The sequence below is a fragment of the Sminthopsis crassicaudata genome, chromosome 2 (genome assembly GCF_048593235.1).
Source record: "Sminthopsis crassicaudata isolate SCR6 chromosome 2, ASM4859323v1, whole genome shotgun sequence".
In the NCBI taxonomy this organism is placed as follows: domain Eukaryota; kingdom Metazoa; phylum Chordata; class Mammalia; order Dasyuromorphia; family Dasyuridae; genus Sminthopsis; species Sminthopsis crassicaudata.
The window spans coordinates 629,422,634-629,446,796 of record NC_133618.1 but is presented as its reverse complement, the minus strand read 5'-3'; the positions used below and the strand labels follow the sequence as shown (position 1 = coordinate 629,446,796).

At 36.0% G+C, this 24,163-nt stretch overlaps 1 protein-coding gene across 4 annotated transcripts in view; it reads right to left on the bottom strand.

Moving 5' to 3' along the window:
- The window catches only part of BMPR1A (bone morphogenetic protein receptor type 1A), a 111,515-nt gene that overhangs the window by 30,744 nt on the left and 56,608 nt on the right, over positions 1 to 24,163 (bottom strand). The window contains exon 3 of one of the 4 annotated variants that reach the window (XM_074296419.1): positions 7,123 to 7,213. The exons of the other annotated variants lie outside the window; for them this stretch is intronic. The gene's annotated coding sequence lies outside the window, so the exon portion shown is untranslated. The remainder of the gene's footprint in view (positions 1 to 7,122; positions 7,214 to 24,163) is intronic. 4 annotated transcript variants of the gene reach the window in all.

Genomic DNA, 24,163 nt, shown 5'->3' with positions numbered 1-24,163 from the left:
TAGAAATAAAATAAGCTCCTTGAGGGCAGACAATCTCTCCATCTTCAGACCTTACTACAATATCTGACACATAGTCAGTACTTAAAATGTTTGTTGATTGATTTTATAATCACAGAATTTTAATGTTGAAAGAGATCCTTAGAATATCCAAATAGTCCAATCCCTGATTACCTTAGAAGAGTAAACAGACTGAAAAGATAAGGGGCTTATCAGAAGTCCTACGGTGGGTTAGGGACAGAACAAAGATAAAAATCCAAGTCACCTGACTCCCTGGTCAGTTGTCTTTTTAAAATGCAGTTCTTTATTCAGATTCAATTAATTTTATGGACTGAATTATCTATTCCTGAACTACAAGACATCTAACTTCCACCAAACCACTTCTGGTGATCTTCCAGGGAAATAAGAGCCTTTAATGCAACTTTCTAAAAATATATTAGGGGAGAAAAGAGAATTTACAAAACACATGTGCCCATGCATCAAAACAGCAGCAACAACAAACCTATAAAAGTCAAATTATCTAGCACTGAGATTTTTTAACTGCCACCTTCAGGACTCTTTAAAAATGCTAGTTTCTCTCCTGAATTTCAGTCTCCAATCATGAACTGCTTTGAAACATCTGGGCACCTCAAATTCAATATGCTTTAAACAACTCATTTTCCTTCTCCAAAATCTTCCCTCCACCCCATCCCCCTTTTCCAGCTCTTACTACCACCAACCTCCCAATCATCCAGGATCACAACCTTGGTATTAGCTTGGACTTCGCACTCTAACTCACACTATAGCTAAACTGTTGTCAAATCTTGTTTCTCCTTCATAATATCATCCATGTGCATCCCTTTTCTCCACTAACATAGCCAACCACTCTAGCATAGATCCTTATCACCCTATGATGAACATGAGTTCCATAATGGATATAACTAGGGCATATCAAGAAGTAGTCAAAGGCAACAATATTGTGATAGTGGGTCTCAGGAGAAAGAGGAGAATTAGAGATGCAGATATGTGTGGATATCTAGATCTGGACGCCAGCTGTATAAAAATGATAGTAGAATGAATGCACTGAAAAAGAAGAAAGATTAAAAAATAGAATCTTTGGGTACATTCATTAATAAGAGATAGAACATGGATGATAAACTTGTAAAAGAAACTAAAAAAAAAAAAAAAAAAAAAAAAAAAGAGCATTCAGACAAATAAGAACAGAACACAATAGAGCAGTGTCACAAAGGTCCCAGAAGGAAAGAGTTGATAGGAGGAGGAAATGATCAACAATGTCACTCAAAATAGAGAGGTCAAGAAAGAGGAGGCCTGAGAAAAGATTAATGGATTTATTAACCAGAAAGATCATTGGTGACCTTAGAAAGAGCAGTTTCAATTGAGTGGTGAAAACAGAAGTCAATCTGCAAAGAATAAAGTAAATTATGAGAAAATATCTACAAAGACAGATAAGACACAGTTTTTTAAAGGAATTTTGTGGAATATAGAAGAGATGTAGGAAAATTAGTTTTAGGTGATAATAAAGAAAAGCAAAGGTTTAGGATGACAAAAATCTGGGCATAATTGTAGGTAGCAAAGAAGGAATAAATGATAGAGAAGTTGTAATATATAAATATATATAATTTATAAAGGGGTCAACTCTTTCTCCAAAAAGAAAAGGAGAGAGAATTCTAATGCTATATGAAATATGGATTTGGAGAAGAGAGAAGCTTTAGATGGATGACCTCGATTTTTCAGTTAAGCATAAGTAAAGCTCTTCTGTTGAGGAGGGTGAAGAAAAATTAATGGTGCCTTTGGTTGACCATGTATTTTGTAATTCTACTTCCACACTGGCATGATGAGAAATCTATAGTCTGTATTCTAATTGTTCTAATTAAATAGCTCTATTTAGAGAAAATTATGCCAATATTTTATAAGCTTCAGTTTTGTAGCAGTACTAAGGCCAAAGTCCAAAGAATCCAAGAGTCCAGGCACTGCAAAAGAATCTGGGGGTACAACAGACAGCTGGTAGAAGCTAGAGAATCTTCCTCTACTACCATTCTTGGTAACATTTTACCATGAGGCTTAGCCACAAGAAATCACACTTCTAAGGGGTGAACAATTTTTCACCAATCTGTGGAGAGTGTCTTATGTTTCTTTTGCCAATGTTAAATAATAGTTCTATCTGCACAAAGAGGCAAAGTAGATTCCCTCACAGGGAACAGAGAAATGCCTTTAGAAATTTTCAAGGAGAATGCTGATAAGGCAGAGGGTAATCCTAAACTATATCAGGAAGTTGAAGTAATGACACAAAGTGAACAATCATATAGTAGGATAAAACTGGACTCTGAAAGATCTTAGTAACCTCTCACATTCAAAACCATGGCAAAGTGAGCCACTAGTTCTACCTGGATAGAACCTGTCAAATGATGATGAGATAAGCCATTGTGGCTAAAGACACTCTAATGAGAGGTAGGCAGCCACTTACTATCTAGGGTTCTGAAGAGAATAGAAAGGATTATTTTCCCTAGGACATCTATCTGGGGCATTGGAAGAAAGCATAAGTCTACTGTTGGTTTTTAGTAATTCCTATGAAGAAGAATGTTACTATTTGAATCAGCTCAGAAAGCTGGAATAGCTAGCATTTCTATGACACTTTCAAATTTGCGCAATAGCACAGGTGGTGTTTTCTTCCCTGCTGCCAAAATAGAAGTGGGAAACACTTCAGAAAAGAAAGGAAAACTTGGAAAATAAAAATTTAGTTTATTAGACAATATCTAAGAAAGGGATTTAGTTTCCGTAGCTTAATTATACATGTTTTATTCCTGAAGGGGTTTTGGTTTGGGATAGAATACATAAAGAAAATAAGTTAAAAAAAAAAAAAAACATATTAGTCTTGTGTCTTACAAATCTGATCAAGATTTTAACCTGAAAAAAAAAGAAGAGGGCAAAAACTGTCCTTATCTCTCTTCCAAGAAAGAATTACATAGGAAAAATATCAATACACATCAGTATTCCACAAGAAACAATAGCCCCAAAGAGAGAAACCTTTATGCTTCATGGTTTATTTATCTACAAATGCACAAGGTATGGACACAAAAATGCAAAGCAAGGGGACAAATTCTACTTTACAGATATCACTGAGACTTGGTAGGATCCAATCCAATCTGATCCAACAACATGTATTAACTTGCAAGGCCTTTCTCCATCTGCTAAAAGCAGAGTTGCTGATAAAGTCTACCTCATTTTAACAAAAAATTTATTCTTAAAAATGCAGAATAGAAAAGAGGTTCTATTCTGAATCTGACTGACCAAAAAAAAAAAAAAAAAAAAAAAAAAGAGCACTTACTGAAGAAGAAATGATACAGAATTTAAAAGCACATGATCATTAACTTTTTTAATGGTACATATCAGGGTTTTGATTTGTTGTCTTGTGGACTGTTTGGAATTGAGAAGACGATGGAGAAAATGTTAATAATGCAGATGAAATGTTGGTTCAGTCATTATCAGTCATGTCCAACTCTTCATGACTGGGGTTTCCCCAATTTTTCCCTTCAGTTCATTTTACAAATGAGGAAGCCGAGGCAAATAGGGTTAAGTGACTTGCCCAGGGTCACTTGGCTAGTTAAGTATCTGGACTTGGATTTGAATTTGGGTCTCCCTAACTTCAGCCTCAGTGCTCTATCCATTGTGGTACCTTGCTACTCCTTTAAAAATGTATAGTGAGTATTTTTTTTTTCTAGATAGAAGGATAGAGAAGCTAGTTGTTAAACATTTACCAGTACACTCCTGGTCCAAGGCAGATGCTCTTTACATTTTACTGCACTGTCTGCTCTTGTCCCTTTTAACTTTTCTTTTAAAAAAAATCAATTTCATATTATTTTCAGTTTTAAATTGTCTACTTCGCATTCCTCACCAAATGAAAAAGCAAGAAAAATAAAACTCATTAAAAATACGTAAAGGTATACAAAACAAATTTCCATATTAGTCAATTTTTAGAATTTGTGGTAGAGGAATCAGATTTGAACTTGAAATTTCCTTTCATTTCAAAAAGTTCGGATAGAGGATAAGCAGGTTCCAATAGCCTTTCATTAAGGAGTATTAGCATAAAAAGGATGGAAAGCTCTCAAGAATGAAACACACATATACACACACAGAGCGAGAGTGATAATAAGGAAGAAGAAATCTTAGAGATCTACTCTGAAGTTTGAAAACAACTATGAATACAAATAGGGAATTGAGCAAAAAGTTTCTACTTTCAAGCACTTAACAAGAGACAACTACCAAAGAACAGCATGCTTTTGTAAAAACAGTTTTAGAAGTTAAAGTTCAACAATGTATAGAGGCCTAATACGAACACTAAAGATAACTAGCACTTTTAAAAAATCTATATTCGGGACACGATCATCAAAAAGAGGAAAGGTAGGACCAATCCTCAAAGTATACAGAGAGATGATACAAGAGAGAAGCTAGCCCAATATGAGTCTTGTGTGTTTCAGCTTCCTCCACCAGTGAATTCTGCAGGAGATATCCCACCAAGCCTACCATAGGGTATCTATCTCTCTCTCTCAGCTTCTGCACCAGTACTCTCACAATGCCTCCCAGCTGCCAGTTTTCCTCTCAGAATCATCTTGTGCCTATTATATATAGACTGACACATGTTCATGTTTTCAGTCCCATACCCTCTGAGCTGCAGACTCCTGAAGGCCAGAGACTTCTTTTTCGTTTTAAGTGTCCTTCCCAGTGCCTATCACAGAAAAGACGCCAAAACATGCTTGTGGATGGATTAATTAGTGTGAGAACCCATCTACAAAGTAGACTGAAATCACAATTGCTGTGTAATTTAGGAGATAAGTCTTAAAAAGAGGCTGGTCACAGGCACAGAGCCAAGAAGTACTAAGGTAGTTTGCCATAGCTTTTCCTGATTTTGAGTGAGCACAGTCCTGAATCCAGAGTCCAAGTCCTGGGTCCAGATCTCTCCTTGGATCTGACCTAGACCAGCTGTGAGTTTTATCACCGGTGAGTTTTTTAACCTCTTTGCCTCAAAAGGTTGTTTAGAGGCTCAAATTATATGATACTCTGAAAACTGTAATGGTCTTCAGAGCTCAAAAATGATTAGTTGTTGAATTAGAGGATAATTATGAAAATAGTAAGAAGTCACCTAGATAATCACAATCAATTCAAGTCACCAAGACTAGATAAATAATATTCCAGGTTCGGAAAGAACTAAGAAATACAGTTATCAACCCCACTGCTTGGCAATATCTGAAAAATTGTGATGAACAAGAGAGTTGCTCAAAGAGAATGATAATTTGTTCCCATTTCTTTTAAAGAAAGAAAGTTAATGCAGTCCACAAACTACTCACCAATGAGCTTGATGTCCATCCCTGGCATGATTATCTTTATCATAATTGTTTATTACTGAGGATGGACTAGATCAAAGCTTAACCGGTGGGTTGTGTCCCTATGTGGGGGTTGTATAATTGAATGTACGGGGTCATGAAAAATTTGGTAACAATAAAAGGTATCAAATATTCTGCCAAGATTTAATTATTTATATAAAAATAAACACATCAATCTCATAAGTCTGCACGTTTGCTTTTACCTTTAATAAATGGTAAAATTACATGCACACCAAAGAATTGTTTTAAAATGAAATTCTTGATGATTTATTATCAACAAATGATTAATTTATATACACCTACATAGCTGGGGTCATGTAAAATTTTCTCTGGTGAAAAGGGGTGGTGAGAGAAAAAAAGTTTAAGAAGCCCTAGCCTAGATGACCAATAGGGTCTTCTCTAACTCTCAAGTTACTTTGATCCTATGATCCATGCAATAACAGTACTTTGGACTTCATAGTATTTTAAGTAAGGGAACAGACATGCTATTATTTTTCATAATACTTATATTAGATATTCATTCTGCAGTTTTAGGGTCCATTGATTATATTTATTATATATAAAATATAATTAACATATGTTGTTTCAGAGGATTTTTAATGGAAAAGACAAGGAAGAAAGTCCCAAAAGAATCAGAGAAAAGTCAATACCTGTGATTATAAAATTTAGCAACAAAGACCATCCAGAAAGCACAATTGATAAACTACAATAGGCAGTGTGCACCAGCTCGATGACCCTATTTCCACACTATTTCTATTTCTAGAGTCATCACTGAATAGAATAACCCTGCTGGAGGAGGGGGCTGCTAACCAAAGCAGAATGGCCTGATGGAGGTGGCTGGGCATCCTATAGGCCAAAGAGGAGGGGGCAGGTTTTGCAGGGTGTGACCTCAGGTAGGAGTCCTAAGTCTTTGGGACAAGGTTTCTTCCGTGAAATGAAGAAGCTGAATTGGGTTGCCTCAGAAATGCTTTTCAATGATGGCCATCACAAAATAACAAGTTTAACTCCCTTCTCCCAAAAAACAACTAAACAGGAACATCAGAAGTCAATGTCAAATAACTCATCCACGCAGTATAATCAATCAATAGTCTCTCTCTTTGTAGGAATTATCAGATTCAAAATAATTATTTGGATAAAAAGTAGCTCTAAGATACCTGATGAAAATTTTACCATAATTTTAGGCTGAATATTAGATTAGCATATCTGCTATTTTAAATTCTGGATTCTATTAAAATATTATTTTTCTGGGGGCAGCTAGGTGGTGCAGTGGATAGAGCACCAGCCCTAAACTCAGGAGACCTGAGTTCATTTCTGATCTCAGACACTAAACACTTTCTAGCTGTGTAACCCTGGGCAAGTCACTTAACCCCAATTGCCTCATCAAAAAATAAAAATTATATATGTATATATAATTTTTATTTATATATATACATATATATATATATATATGTGCACATAATTTTTCATTTCTTCCGGTAGAGACACTTTTCACATAAAAAAAAGAAGAGTTGGGAGATCTTCATGACAAAATGCTTTTTTTCTCCTTAGAGGGGCAGCACTGGTGTTTCAAAAAAAAAGAATGGTGGTTGTAATACTATTTTTCTCTTATGAAAGTATGAAACTAGTATTTGATATTTCCTAGAAACAACTTGAAACAGGACAACTAGATGGTACAGGGATAAAGTGCTGGGCCTGGAGTCATGAAGACTCCTCTTCCTGAGTTCAAATCTATCCCTCCCATACTTACTAGCTGTGTGACCCTGGCCAAGTTACTTCTTGCCTCAATTTTCTCATCTGTAAAATCAGCTGGAGAAAGAAATGGCAAACTGTTCCAGTATCTGTCAAGAAAACACCAAATGGCATCTCAGAGTCAGATGTGACTGAAAAACGACTGAATGACAATCCTAAAAGAAACCATCAGCATTGTTTTTATGATGCTCTAGAACTGCTGTAGTTACAACACTTGAATTCAAAGCAAAACAAAACAAAGACCCTGACTCTTTACATGGAGATCCTGGCCCAATGAATTCTTCATTGTTCCTCTCTGACTGACAGAGAAGGCACCAAGAGCTGGGGCCTGCAGCCAAGGAAGCCAGTTTCAATAGCGGACTGCTGATCCAGACAAGCCTCTTACTTTCTCTTGGCTGCATAAAACAAAAAGAGGATCCCAGCTAGAAAGAAGTCACAGTCCAAACACACGCGTGTATTTTATTCCGTGAGATTTAAAGGTTAGTATAATCCTTTCTCCACCGAGAATTCACTAAGACACGTTTAGCTATTGAACAATCACCAAACATTTATATGCTTGTGTAAGGGACACTGAGTAAATTGTTTTATAGGAATAAGAGAAAGCTGAACCAACAGTTCTGTGAAAAGGCTAAGCAGGAAAGAGTTGGCTGGAAAACACACTGCAGTTATTCTTTCCTGTTCCTTTCAATCTTTCCTTCCTACTTGTAAGGTTTGGGATTTTTCAACTTGTTGGCCTGGAGCCAATTCCATAAAATAACTCGGAGTCCAAGTCCTCTCTCCCTGAGCCCCTCCCCAAGGCGGCTCTCGGCGCCCAGTCTGACATGCTTTTCAAGGCATGCTAGACTCCAGAGCAGACTTTCTGGCTCCACTTCCATTGTTTGCATGGCTACTTTGCTCCTTATCCAGGCTTTGGATTAGCATAAGAATATTGTCTTCCCGCTTAGCAAGCAATCCAACCATTCCTTCTCTCCCTAACTCTCTCATCCCTATCAACATAGAGGCTAACACAGAACTTTAAAGGAAAATAACAAAAACCTCCTTTTGCCCTTCCTCAACTTTCTGGGTTTTTATTTGATCAAAGACAAACCCTTGGGGGCTTTTAGAAATGTGATGAAACAGAAAGATCTGTGTGGATAAGTCCACCTCAGGGCTGGATCACCAGAATGTGTGTCATGTATACACAGCAAGCACTGCCCATGGACCATGAGCCCAGCAAGGAAGAGGAGCCTGAGAAGTCGGGAGGCTACTGGGAGGTGGCTTTGAGGGGGGGAGATCACAGGGCTTTTAAGGATTCCCAAGATTCAGCACTGAAACAACAGCCCAGCTTTCAAGCACCATTTGCCTCCAATGGTGCTTATTATGTGAATGAGAAACATGGGCCAATCACAGACATTTACATCTCATTTTAAGTTTTTGCAAAAGCACTCATCAGAGCCTGATAGCTCTGAGGTAGTTTCTACATTTCTTACTATTTGCACATTACAAGTGAAGAGACTCAGAATCAGGGAGGTTGTGAATTCCTCAGGGTCACTGAGCTAGTATCAGAATCAAGCAGAATTTGAATTTCAGTGCTCTCAGTATGGGCACAGATCACACAAAAGGCAACAAAGACACGTGGTGATGAAAAATAGGCTGCAGCACATTGACAATAAAAGAGAAGCAGAGTAGAAGATAATATCTAAGAAACAGATGAGTAGAAAAGTAGGTGGGTTGGCCAGGAAGGGAAAGTAAGGGATAGTCAGTGGAGAACTCCTGGTTTTCAGTGGTACACAAAAACCATCAAGAAATCTAGAAAGTCTCCACAGCACACCATGGGCCCCATGGAAGGATTACAATGACTTCCAAGAGGAGCCCGCATGACCCACTGAGGTATGAGATCATATAATCAATGATTACAAGACTCCAGAGTCAGAGAAGAGCAGAGCATAGAGAACAGATTATCGACTCGATGTTTTTGAACATGACGTCCTATATTAACAGGCCGAATTTTTACAAGCTTTAAAAATTATGTCATATTGCTGACTCATATGAGTTCTGCTGTTCAATAAAAGTTCCAGGTCCTTCTGTCTAGTTAAATGATGCCATCTTACCTAACACAAATTGGATAGTTTCAAATCCATATATAGGATTTAGATTACTCCCTAAAACAGCTGATTTATTTTTAGTTGTCTCTTTTAGCCTGCTGAAGTTGTTTGGTAATCTCAATTTTTTCACCTATCTAGCCCTTCCAGCTATGGATTATTCATTAATTTGGTGAGCACTGGCAATATAGATGATGAAAACATTATACAAAACAGGGCTGAGGAAAAAAAGGTAGCCTTGCCTCAGGATGACATCGGTCCATTTAACAAGATTATATGGGTTCAACAAGTGTCACGTTCATCTAAATATGTTCTCATTCAAAGCATATCTCCCATATTTCCCCCAAATTGTGTAAGAGCCCAGGTCTATTTCATCTAAGGATAGCTAAAAGAAGATATTTCTCAAATCACATCAATACATCATAACAAAATCCTACTATCCACCCAAGAAATAGTCTCAGATAATTAATACTCACCGTAAATATTTACAATATCATTCCTAAGGAACTAACTGCACCCTCTAGTATTGCTTCATCTAACAAAATTTTTTCTGCTATTCAGCAATAGCATATTATGACTATAGTAAACTACGTTAAGAAAGAAAGAAAAGAAAGGATATAATGCGATTTAATTTTTTTTAAGTTTATTGGTTTCATTTTAAAAACATCCAGATGGTTCTTACTTTATCCAAATTCAACTTTACAAAAAGAATTCTTAAAGAAATCCGCCTTCCAAAAAAATCTACTTAACTTCATCGTACAGTACTGTGCTTTCCCTCTCTGCTCTTGCTCCTAAGTTCAGTGCTCTATATTCTATAACCATTCCACCTACAATCAAATAAATATAAAACAAAACAACCAAAAAAACCTCTTCAAGTAAAAACAGAACAGAGTCCAGGGATACTACTGTAAAGGGCTAGAATTGAGCAATGCACTTGGATAATGAAGCATGTGAGACTAATTGCCAATTGGAAGGTTCCCTATTAACTTGTTTGAGGGTTGACCCTCCCCAGCTGTTCTGTGCTGACTTGATTGGTGGGACAAAGAGGGGGGAGTGACGTGTGTGGGAGGAGTAGGAGGAGGAAGAGAAAGTGAGATGCAGAAGCTGACTCAGTCTCTCCTGGCGTTTGAGGGAGGAAGGTGTGTGTGAGGTAGCTAGGCCTAAGCCCCTGACCTTGACCGTAAAAGATCAAGAATAAAGACGTTTAGTGATCCTGACTCCAGCTGATTTCTGGGAAGACAGAGTTCCAGCATACTACCACTAGATTGGAAACTTGGTTTCAGACTTCCAACACCAATGAGAGAGGATATCTTTGCCAACTCCACCTACCCACCTGTGTGCCCATACTTTCTGCATGTTCCCACAACATTTCTGCCCAAGTGTGTTCTTCCACTCAGTTCTGTCCAGGCCTCATGTGATTGGCTGTGGCCCAAATATTCTTATTTTTAAATTTTTATAATTATTAGTAGTATTTAATCTATATTTTTTTCAATTCTCCCAATTACATGTAAAAAACCAAATTTTTTGTTATACAGTTCTTTTTTTTAACATTCTATGAATCATAATGGGAAAGAAAAATACCCATTTCCCTACAAGTTATTTTAAATGGAATTTCTCTTTCTATTTCTTGCTACTGGGTTTCCTTAGTAACATATAGAAATGCTGATGATTTGTGTGAGATTTGTTTTATATTCTGCAACTTTGCCAAAGCTGTTAATTATTTCAAGTATATTTTTGGATGATTCTCTAGGATTCTCTATGTATACCATCATATCAACTGCAAACAGTGATACTTATCTTCTCATTGCCTACTCTAACTCCTTTTAATTCCTTTTTCTTTTCTTATTGCTAAAGCCAACATTTTTAGTACAACACTGAATAACAGTGGTGATAATGGACATTCTTGTTTCACTACTGATCTTACTGGGAATGCATCTAGCTTCTCCTCATCACAAATAATGCCTGCTGATGGTTTTAGATAGATGCTGCTTATCATTTTAAGAAAACTCCATTTATTCCTATGTGCTCTAGCGCTTTTAATAGGAATGAGTGTTATATTTTGTCAAAAGCTTTTTCTGCATCTACAGAGATTATCATTTAATTTCTTAGTTTTGCTACTGATATGGTCAATTATGTCAATAACTATCTTTATACTGAACCAGCTCTGCATTCCTGGTATAAATCCCACTTGATCATAGTATATTATCTTGCTGATAAATTACTGTAATCTCTTTGCTAACATTTTATTTAAAATTTTTGCATCAATATTCATTAGGGAGATTGGTCTGTAATTTTCTCCCTCTTCTGGCTCTTCCTAGTTTAAGTATCAGCACCACATTTGTGTCATAGAAGGAATTTGGCAGGACTCCTCCTTTGCCTATTTTTCTAAATAGGTTACATAGTATAAAAATCAATTATTCTTTAAATATTTGGTAGAATTCACATGTATATCCATCTGGCCCTGGAGATTTTTTTTTCTTAGGTAGTTCATTGATGGCTTGTTCAATTTCTTTTTCTAAAATGGGGTTATTAAAGTAATTTATTTCCTTTTCTGTTAATCTGTGGAATTTATATTTTTGTAAATATTCATCTATTTCAGATAAGTCAAACAAAGATTCATTAAGAGATTAGAAATCTACATTATATGTCAGCCATACTGATGATGAATCATATATTTTAACTTTAGGGCCAATATCCTCATATGTACTCCCTTTGATCTTTATCCTTACTCCATGAATAATTCACAGTATATAGCATCAAAGTCATCTAATTTAAGAATATCAGTGTCAAACCTAGAACTATAAAAGGGTTGAAGCTATAGGAACTGTGAGGTTCCACTTAATTTGAAGATTCTACAATTCTATGAAAGAGGCTATGAGTATAAAACATAAGTCTGCAGAAAAAAATAATCTAACAGCATTGATAGTGAAATATGGCCCAAGCTTACTATATAAAATCACCATAGCCTGAGAGCATTTTTCAAGAGAAAAAATTACTTAGAAAAACAAATAAAATGGCATAAAATTGATTCAATGATAAAACACCTAAGTAGGACAGAGAATTATAATATATTATTCCCTATAAAGGATGTTTTAATTAGAAATTATTAATTTGCTATGCTAGTTCAATTTTTTCCCAGAGAGGCTAAAACCAGACAACTATACCTGAACCAGAAGATGCTATATCAATGGATAAATTGATTCATTTCCTTCTCATTTCAATTAACATGATATATAAGCCATCCCACTTCCCTATTAAAAGCATCAATGTGTATCAAGGAACAGTTCGATTCTTCATTGCTTTACAAGATACATTCAAATTTGGAAAATAAATAGTTCCTGAAATAGGTTCTTGTGCAAATTATCACTCCTTAGCAATACAAGACAATTCTTCAAAGACTCCCGTGACTGACAGTCATTCTTTGAAAGACTGTGGTGGACAGGAGTAGTGCTATACCTCAGACTGGATTATGCTCTGGTTTCAAAAAAAAAGCAAGAGATCAGATCCAGTGAACTTGGTTGTAGATACCCAGCAAAATTCTAGAACATATTGTTAAAGGAAAGTGAGTCAACATATAGCAAAGGAAAAATAAGTCGGCTAGGATGATTTCATCAGGAAGAGAAAATGCTCAATTAGCCATTTCCTTTTCTAACTGTCCTACAAGTTTGCTTGATTAGGGGAATGCTGTAGATCAAGTTTGTCTAGATTTTAGGAAAGCAGTTCACAAAAGAGTGTCAAACCATTCTTGTGTAATAGATATACAGCAATATGACTAGATAAATAGACAAATGGATGGATTTGGAACTAATCACTTGGCTAGATTCAAAGTGCAATAAGTTTGGAAAGCCATAGCCAGCAGAATAACTCTGGCATCTTGTTATGGGTCAGAACTCTGAACTTGAAACAAAGGATTCTTACAAGGTTATAAGTCAGTGGACTTGATAAAGACAATGGTAGTTCAGTACATGTACTTAGTACTTAATATAGTTTCACAAGATTCACACCTATGATAAGAGAGCATATAAGCTCGGACAAACTCAGGGAGAGACAGAACTGGAAGAAAAGAGACCGTAGGGATGGTCCTCCTGCCTCCTCCACAGAAACCAAGACACATTCAGGAGGATCTCGAGAAGTTGGCAGAGGCAGAGAACACAAAGGACTGGCGGCAGAAGCTCAAGTTTTAGGAACCAAGGAGAGAGACAGGCCTCTAAGAAAGTTAACCAGGCCCCAGGAAAGGAAACAAGATTTTGAAAGAGATATATAAAGGATTTGGACTTTAACACCTGGTTGCACTTGTGGTGATTTTACTGAACTGAAATTAAGGCTGCTTCCAGAGACCCCAAGAAAACCGAAACAGAGAACATTACAGCATCTGCATTTATTCCTAGGCTGTTTAACAGTTTTATCAATGATTTAGATTAAGGACACAGATATATCCATTCATTAGACAAGCAAGCATATAAAAAGCACCTATTTTGTTCCAGGTCTTGTGTTGAGAATATGGAATATGATGACAGAATTAAGAGGTTTTTTATAAAATACCCATGAAATCTATAAATAACAAAAACTGGGAGGGGGAGCTAATACAATGAATTAGAGGAATCTAAAGTGTTAGATTGATACTAGTAAGATTAATTTTAATAAGAATAAACACAAAGTCCTATATATTTGGTCCAAAAAGTCAATTCTATGAGAATAATGAGAGAAATTTGTTTAGTGAGTAATTCATCTAGAAAAGATCTCAGGATGAATTAAAAGCCCATGGCTCAACAATATGATGCATCAGTTAAAGAAATTAATGCAATTAGGCAATGAATTAAAAAAAAAAAAAAAAGATTAGTGCCCTAGAATAGGGAGGTAACAGTTTTGCTGGGTTTTTTTTTTTTGTCTCCCTGGTAAGATCACAAGTGAAATATCTGCTTCAATTCTGTATTTTTGTGAGAAAAAAAATGTCCAAAGGAAGACAATCAGGAGAATGAAGAGGCTTATATCCATAACTGACTGAAGGCAGTGGACCTGTCAAAGAAAGACTTAGAAGGCACAAGTTAGCCATCTTCAAGGATTTGAAGATGGAAAAAGGACTTGTTTTCAAGCATGAGAAAATAGAATTTGAAATAGGTAGTATAAAAGGTCATAAGGAAAATTATTAGAACTGTTTAAAAGTGGAATCCATTGGCTCAGAAGGTGATTGATTTCCTTTGTACATGGAGATTTTCAAGAAAAGGCTAAATGACTACCTGCCAGGCTTATCACAGAAGTATGAGTTGAACTGGATGGTCTCAGAGGTTCCTTTGTATTCTGCAGCCTTTGGTGAGCCTTTATTCCAAACTCTTCATTTGTTGGAAGAGAAAAAGGAGGTCGAGTAAGGGCTTTGTTCAAGTTTATCTAGACAATGAGAAGCAAGAGCCAGATTCTGAGCCTAGGTCTTGATTCCAAACTCATTTTCCTTTGCATTCCATCACTCTGCCTCTACTATGATATGGTGTCTAAAATATGAACAGTGAAGTCTATTAAATACTTCTAATACTATGTCACATAATTGTGCAGCTGTACTCATTTTACTCCATTCTGGAAAGAATCACACATAAAAATAATACTTTTCTTTGGGATGTTAGGGCTTAACAAACATTTAAATTCAAAAGAATATCATTAAAAGTGGTCTTTTAGTACATCAGCAAAGGAGAGGATTCAAAAATATTGACACTTTAACAGTAACATTCTCTAAATCTTCCTGAATAATTTTAAGATAATATGCAATCACTGTTAAAAAAAAAAAAAAAAAAAAAAAAAAAAGCTCTGTTCTCACAAAAAAATAATAAACCACAAAAAGCATAACAAATGTGAGTTTTCTCAGTTTGAAGCCAAATAAAAATACATTCTGAGATAATACTTAAATTAATATAAAACTTAAGAATTTGGAAACTTAGAAAGATTTTCACTCTCAAGAGTAACCCAGGGACACTAATACATTGTTGGTGGAGCTGTAAAAGAATCCAACCATTCTGGAGAGCAATCTGGAATTATGCCCAAAAAGTTATCAAAATATGCATACCCTTTGACCCAGCCATACTACTACTGGGCTTATATCCCAAAGAAATACTAAAGAGCGGAAAGAGACCTGTATGTGCCAAAACGTTTGTGGCAGCCCTTTTCATAGTGGCTAGAAGCTGGAAGATGAATGGATGTCCATCAATTGGAGAATGGTTGGGTAAATTATGGTATATGAAGGTTATGGAATATTACTGCTCTGTAAGAAATGACCAATAGGATGAATACAGAGAGGCTTGGAGAGACTTACATCAACTAATGCTGAGTGAAATGAATAGAACTAAGAGATCATTATACACTTCAACAATGATACTGTATGAGGATGCATTCTGATGGAAATGGATATCTTCAACATAGAGAAGAGCTAATCCAATCCCAATTAATCAATGATGGACAGAATCAGCTACATCCAGAAAAGGAACACTGGGAAATAAGTGTAAACTGTGAGCATTTTTTGTTTTTCTCCCCAGATTATTTTTACCTTCCGAATCCCATTCTTCCTTTGCAACAACAACAAGATTTGGTTCTGCACATATATATTGTACCTAGGATATACTATAACATATTTTAATATGTATAGGAATGGCTGCCATCTAGGGGAGGGGGTGGAGGGAAGGAGGGGAAAAATTCAGAATAGATGTGAGTACAAGGGATAATGTTGTTTAAAAAAAATTACCTATGCATATGTACTATCAAAAAAAAGTTATAATTATAAAATTAATAAAAAAAAAAGAGTAATCCAGTCAACTAGAACAAATATCATTTGTGCTGTTTAGATTCAACCTACACTAGTAGTTACCAAAGTATAAAGTGAGGACTTTTGGGTATCCTCAAGACTCTATCAGTGGGAGGGTCACTAAGGTAAAAATTATTTTCATAATAATGTGAAGACTTTTCATTTCTAACATGGTAAATATCAACAGATGACTAATAAAAGCTTGCTGGAAGGGTCTTCCATTATTTTTAAGAGTGTGAAGAGATCCTGGGACCAAAAGGTTAAGAAACATTTCCCTCTAAGTTCACATATGATCAGTGAATTTGTCATAATGCCATCACTGTCAAAAGCCAGAGACCTTAAGAGGCAAAGATGAAAGAGTATAGCATTCCAGATATGGAAGACAGCCAGAGAAAAGGCACAGGGCAGTTGTTGATGCGTGACTTTAGAGCAAGAGAGATTAAAGGTAGATATGTAGATCTGGAAATCATCTGTTTATAAATTACAACTGTACATATGAAAAACAGTGAGACCACCAAGTGAGATATTATGCAGTAACAAGTAAAAGGGAACCAGGACAGAGTTTTGAGAACACCAATAGTGGGAGTGGCATGAATGATGAACTGTCAAAGAAGGCTGAGACAAAGCAGTGGGCCAGATAGGAAAACCAGGATAGATCAGTGTCATGAAAACCTAAAGAAGCAAGACTATCTAGAAGGTGATCCAGTGTCCAATGCCACAATGAGATTAGGGAAGAATAGGATTGATTGGCAAGATTTAAAGATCAGTGTAATTTTGGGAAGGGCAACTCCAATTGAATGATGAGGCTCCAAACCAGACAACAGATGATTTAAAAGAGAGAGATTGAGAAATGAGAGAGTGGAAGCACTGAATGTAGACTACTTTTTTAAGATCTTTGGCAGTGAAAGGAAGGTGGAGGTAGAATGGTAGATTAAGGAAGTAAAAGTCTTGAGAATTCTGGCCAGGAAAATAAGACATTTATATGGATTAAAGGAATTGGCAGAATTCCAAACTCTGTAAAGTCAAATATTTAGAACTGGAAAGTAACCAGGATAATTAAGGACCTTGGGTCTATGCCATAAGTGCATTGGTTTATCCAAAAAAAATTTATTTAGTTTGTACTTCTACTTAAGGCAGACACTGTCCTAGGTGCTAGGAAAGCAAAGACAAAAAAGTAAATGGTCCCTGGCCTCAAGAATATTATGTTCTGTTGGAGAGAAACAAGGTAAACTTGGGTAATTATGAAATATACTCAAATCAAACTATAATCTCACAGATTCTGAAGTTCATTCCAAAAGCACACGGCACCAACCCAAACCATCTTGTACAACTTTCATCTATGTCCTGCAAACATTTAACTCCTGATAGGCTTTCCTTGCTTTCTCCTGATATTGCAAGGGCATCAGTGGAGTATTCTGGCAGTTCATCTATTATCCATCTTCTCCTTTTGTCATAAAATCTGCCCAGCTCTTCAGGATGTCCTCTGATTCTCCAGCCTTCCTCTACCTTGCCACAAAAACCTCTTCATCTTAGAAGCTCATACTGCAAATTCTCATCTTGAAACCCTTCCATTTGATTTCTATCCACTATTAAGTCATGTCTTAGAGTAAGGACCTTCTCCTCAGAAAATTCAATGTTCTTTATCAAACAATCAATAAGCATTTTTAAATACCCAATATGGTATTGAATATACAATGTGATACAAAAAATGTGCATTCCTGTCATCAGGGGCATCTTACTTTCCATCCAATTGCCAGTCAGGTCCTTTTTGCCACCTAGCTGGTTGCTGCCTTGCTTTTCCATACTTCTATATGAATATCCCCAAACCTCTTTGATGACCTCTCTTTTGCTCACCTCTCTAAAATCTTGGTGAACTCATCATCTCCAGTAGGTTCAATTCGCATCTTCTACATTGATGCGCTCCAGATGTGCATATATCCTGCTATAGTCGCTTTCTTGAGCTTCAGTTCCATGTCATCCACTACCTTTGAGATAACTGGATGATAGATGTTACATAGGCATCTCAAAGTCAGATGGTACCCAAACTAAATTCAATCTTTTTCTCAGCAAATCCTCTCCCTTCTAAACAGTTCTTTCACTGAAGATGGCACCTCTATCACTCTAGTCACCCAAACTTGCAAGGTCGTTGCCATCTTTCATTCACCCTAAACAGCAAAGCCACTGAAAAATCCTGTCAGACATTTTACCCCTTTCTTCTCTCACAAAGTTACCAGCTTCACTCAAGCTATATCTCATCTGAATTATTATAAAAGCCTCCTAATTGGTCTCCCTGCCTCATGTCTCTCCCCATCCAATCCACCCTCCACTTGGCTGCCAAAATGATCTTTGTAAAGTACAAGCCATCCACATTCAAAGAAGGAACTATAGACTGAATTTAGATGGAAGCATAATATTTTCATCTTTTTTTCTCATGGTTTTTACTTTTTGCTCTGATTTTTCATTCACAATATGTTTAAAATGATTGTACCTGTATAACCTATATCAGATTACTTGCTGTCCTGGGGAAAGAGAGAGAAAAAAAAATTGTAACTCAAAATCTAACAAAAATAAACATGTAATTGGAAAAAAATAAAATACTATTAAGTAAAAAAATTAGCCCCACATTAGTGCATAAAAGTCTCCATTTCCTTTGAAACTCTCACATTTCATAATTTCTTATAGCACAATATTATTATATTACATTTATAGTAAAATTTCTTTAGTGGTTAACTACTAGGAAGATATCCTTTACTTTCCAAATTTTAGCTACTATAAAAAAACCCGCTAAAATGTTTTTTATGTAAATAGATTTTTTAAAATGTGTCTCTGATTTCTTCACAGGTGTGGGCCTAGTAGTGGTAAACCAGGCCCAAATTTAATAACTTTTAGGAAAGAGTTCCAAATTGCTTTTCAGAATGGTCAGACCAATTCATATCCATCTGTGTGTGTGTACATCCATCCACAGTCTAACATTTACCAATTTCCTCTTTTATCATCTTTGTTAATCTGATAAGTATAAAATAGAATCTCAAAGTTGCTTTAATTTTCATTTTTCTAATTTCTTAGTGATTTGGAGCATTTTCCCACATGGTTATTAATATAATTATTCCTTTGAAAAGTACCTGTTCATATCCTTTGACCATTCATTCAATAGTTTTATAAATTTTCATCACTTCCATATCTACACACACACACACACACACACACACACACTCCTACCTTTTGGAGTCCAGTGGCAAGAGATAGATCAAAACAACTGAAGATGGCCCTTGCCCAGTCCTCTCTCATTTAAATCCAATCTATCACCTTCCTGAGGTCACGAACCTCTTCAAGAACAAAGGACAAACAACAGCTTCTGAAACTAGGAGTAGAAGCTGCCCCCCCCCCCCACTGTCAGCTGGGCCACACAGCTCCCTTCTTTTTCTTCTTTCTTTTCCCTTGCCTCTGTCCACACTGGGTATCATCACCTTATTTGTGGGTGCTCTCCCAAAGAAATGTAAGTTTTGCTCACTAAAATATTGCAAGAGATCTTAGAATTTATGGTAATATCATGTCTTAAACCCAACACTCTGGATCTCACAGACTGACCAATAATAACTCCCAGGACAACCCGAGATGGTCACTTTTGGGGCCCTGATTGCCTCACAGTGAATATAAATATCAATAGTTGCTGTTTTGGCCAGAAACCCTGAGGGACTTTGGATTAGGTAAAAGAAGCCTAATTTCTTAGCCTTAATCAATGATTGGATCTTACCTCAGGGCAAATTGAGACCTGATAAAGAACTAGGCCTAAAAAGGCCCAGACCTCCCACACTGCATCCAGGTCCTCTTCAAGAAACAAGGACAAACAACAACAAAAACGACTATATCTACCTAGCTACACTTATCTACTTACATACACACACACACACACACACACACACACACACACACGTGTGTATGTATATCTTGATCTGATACCTTAATCAGAGAAACATTGCAAATATTTTTTCTGTTACTGGTTTCCTTTCCAATTTTTTTACATTAGATTTATCTGCAAAGAAGTTTTATAATTTTATATAACCCATTTTTTTTTTATTTTACCTTCTGTGATTCCATCAATTTAAGTAATGAACTCTTTCCCTAACCATAGATTTGAAAGGTTCTTTATTCTTTGCTGCTTTAATTGATGATTTTCTGTTTTTATATTTAGGCCATGTATCCATTTAACATTTATTTTGGTGTATATAGTAAGGTATTAGTCTAAATCTAACATTGCCTAGTCTGCTGTCCAGTTTTACAACAGTTTTTGCCAAATACAGAATCCTTCCCCAAGAATTGGGGTCTTCAGATTTATCAAATACTAGGTTACTGTACTTGTTTGTTCTGTATATCATGGAGCTTACTCTGTCCCATTGAACAACCTCTTTTAAAAAAATACTACCAAACCATTTTAATGCCTATGACTCTGTAGTATAATTTAAGATCTGGCACTGATTAAGATCCTTTTCTTCCCACTTTTTATCATTATTGAAATTATTGATCTTTTATTCTCTTCACATACATTTTATTTTTTTTTTTCTAGCAAAACAACAAAATTTTCTTTTGGGAGTTTTGTGGGATTAGAATTGAATAAATAAATTCATTTAGGTAGTGCTGTTATTTGTAATACATTAGCTTGATCTACACATCAGTGTATTTCCAATTATTTGGTCTGAATTTGTATAAATTATATTGATTTAATTACAGTATATAGATACACTGATTATAGTGACATAATCACCTAATATGATCCTTAATGTTGTTAATATGATTTATTATTTTATATTCAACCTGAAGTCAAATCTAAATATTTTATAAATCATATTTGATAAGCAAAATCTACTTCTGTATACAATGCCAAAACTTTCTGGGCCCTCACTGGGAACTTCTAAGGATTTTCCCTGGCCAAATACTAGAGAAGTTTCAACCACCATGATCATAAAGGATACCCATTCCTCAGCCAGAACATGTTATAACCAGGCCCTGTCAATGCATAGACACATTCTACCAAGCCTCAGAGACAGAAATATGTACTAGGAGTTGAAATTATATTTTTGTCATTTAATCAGACCCTCTACTATTCATTCTATTTCATATTGATCTTGCTGACCTTTAAGCTGCCACTTCTTATTCCGGGTTCCCAGAATCATAACCTTAGTATTAAAAGGGATCTCAGAAGACATCAATCTAATCTAAAACTTAATATAGAAATATCTTACAGAGTGTCCCTACTGCAGTAGGATAGAGCTAGAAATCTGTCAACAGTCATAGCCAACCTAGAAGCTATGCTGTTAAAACAGGCTTAAGATGATATTTAAAATGATTTGTTTGGGTCTGAAATCTCATTTCAGATGCATGGGGAATTTTCAGCATGGAAACAACTTCTACCAATAAAAGTGGGTGACTCCATCATTTAAATCTTTGAGAATCCCACAGGGCACTAAGAATTTGAGTAACTTACCCATAGTCATGAAGCTAATATGGCAGAAAAAAGGCTTGAAGCCAGAACTTTCTAACTCCAAGGGTAGCCAACTATCTACTATGCCAGGCAACCTCTCTAAGCAGAATGTGACTTGGGCTGTCAAAAAAAAAAAAAAGTAATAAAGTGAAGTTGGTATCTGGAGGGAAAACCTCCAGTCTAAAACTTTCCATTTCAATCCTGGGTGAGATTTTTAAGATACTGCTCACCCCTTCTTTGAGTATTATCAAATCTGGTGTTTTATATCTAACAGATTCCTCCAAAAGATATTCTAGAGTGGGCCAACAAGGGCCAGAGAGCCAAACCCAAGCAAGTACTTAGGAAGCGGGGATGGAGAGATGCTGACTGACTTTTACATTTGCAAATATTCTAAAGTTTTCTTTTTCTCAACAGTATTTTGTTTTTTCGAATATATGTAAAAAAAATTTTCCGTATTCATTTTTGTAAGGTTTGGGGTTCCAAATTTTTTCCCTCTTTCCCTTATCTCCTCTCTCCCCAAGCAATCTGATAAAGGCTATATACATACAATTCTTTTAAACATGTTTCTAAATTAAGTATATTAAAACTTATCTGAAAATGTCAAAATGTCCCTCTCCCACTCCTTGAAAGTGAGTCTGCCAATCCTCTGCTCCAGAAAAATCATAAGCAAGTTCTTTCTACACTAATCCATAACTATTTTCTGAAGTAACTTTAAACATAGATTTGCAAATATTCTATCAAATATTCTTAATATGGAATGATTTCCTAAATCTATCTATGGTATAAGGTACTGAAGCATCATATTGTCTTCTATCATCTCTATTTAAACAATATTAAATTCTCAAGTTAGTTATTATCTAAAAGACTAGAACAGCCATGGAAAATTTTAAATCCCAAGATGTCTGGGACAGTTAAGTGGGAACTTCAAACATTTGACACTGACTAGCTGTGTGATCCTGAACAAGTCACTTAATCCCAATGTTTTGTCCCCCACTCCTCCAAAAAAAAAAAATCTAAGATGTCACCAATTCGTGTTCAAATTCTGAATTCTCGTTAATATATTTACTTGAATTTAACATTTGTTAAACTGAATGAATTCTTTGTAATTTTAAATTAAACAAGATCTAAACAGTAACATTTACAAAATAAGGCAAAAACAATGGAGGTGAAAATAATAGAAATGGCTGTCTAGTCTTAAATCTGTTAACTGTTCTTTTAAACATGAGTTATGTTATTATAGGAGTTGAACCAAAATATCCTACCAACTTGAACATATGTGTACTTGATGCATATGAAAAATATCAAGCTTTACTGAAAATAAATTATTAAAAATAAATTAAATAGCTCATTCAATTCAGAGAGACTTTCTTCAACAATATCAAAATATCAACAATATAAAATCCTAAATGTATGACAAGGAAAAATAGAGACTGACGACTTCCAGCTTACAGTAGGTTACATTGAACCAGTAGATGAAGGCAATTATCTACAAATATCTTGGTCTCTCTCAGCCAAGACACATCAGAATAAAAAAAAAACCTCAAAAAACCATAAATGAATACATGAAGAGAATTACTGATATTTCAAAAACAAATAGGAAGAATGAATACATTTATATACTGTTTTGGACTTATAAAAATAAACCACAGATTTTAAAAGCAGCCAAACAAAAAAATACATGATATTTACAAAAAACTTAACAGGGCCCATCATCCTAAAGCAATTATAAAATAAATTAAAGTTTCTACATCCAAAGGAGGTTTTAGAGAACTCTGTAAAACATGAGAAATAGGTCAAAAAATTAAAGAAATACTTTTGGAACAAGATAGTCTCTGTCAAGATAGTGAAGTGAAAGATCATCACTGTTAAACCTCCCCCTAAACATCTCCTACAAAATGACCTTAGAAAACATCAAACAGAATTTTGGGTGGAAAAGACAAGAGAAAGTCACAGTGAGCCATTTTTCCAGCCTCAGCAACCTTATGAAGATAGAGGTGTGCAGACATTGAAGCAAGAACTGGGCAAGGCAGCAGTGGCTCCAAGTGGTGGTGGTGAGGGCAGACAGCAGCGACATCAGGACTCAGGGATAATAAGGGGACTGAGCATCTGGTGAAGATCCCTGTTCTAGCACTGGGCTTGGGATCTGATGCACCTATTACCCAGTTCTGGGTCACAAGCCCAGGCAGAGAAGAGCAATTAAGAGAAGAATGCTGCCCAAGAAAGTAGTGACCAGACCTCTCCCCACATTACACTACTTTGGAGGGACTACAAACCTACAGTCCTCCAGATCAAGCTGGACATAACATACAGAAGCTCAGGTCAGTTATCTCTTTCTTGTAAAGGGCTAGAACTGAGCAAATGCATTTGGATAATGGAACACGTGAGACTAATTGCCAATTGGAAGGTTCCCTATTAACTTGTTTGAAGGTTGACCCTCCCCAGCTGTTCTGTGCTGACTTGATTGGTGGGACAAAGAGGGGGAAGTGACGTGTGTGGGAGGAGGAGGAGGAAGAGGAAATGGAGACGCTCACGCTCAGTCTCTTGTGGCGTTTGAGGGGGGAAGGTGTGTGTGAGGTAGGTAGGCCTAACCGCCTGACCTTGACCGTAAAAGATCAAGAATAAAGACGTTTAGTGATCCTGACTCCAGCTGATTTCTGGGAAGACAGAGTTCCAACACTTTCTCCCTTCTAAAGGA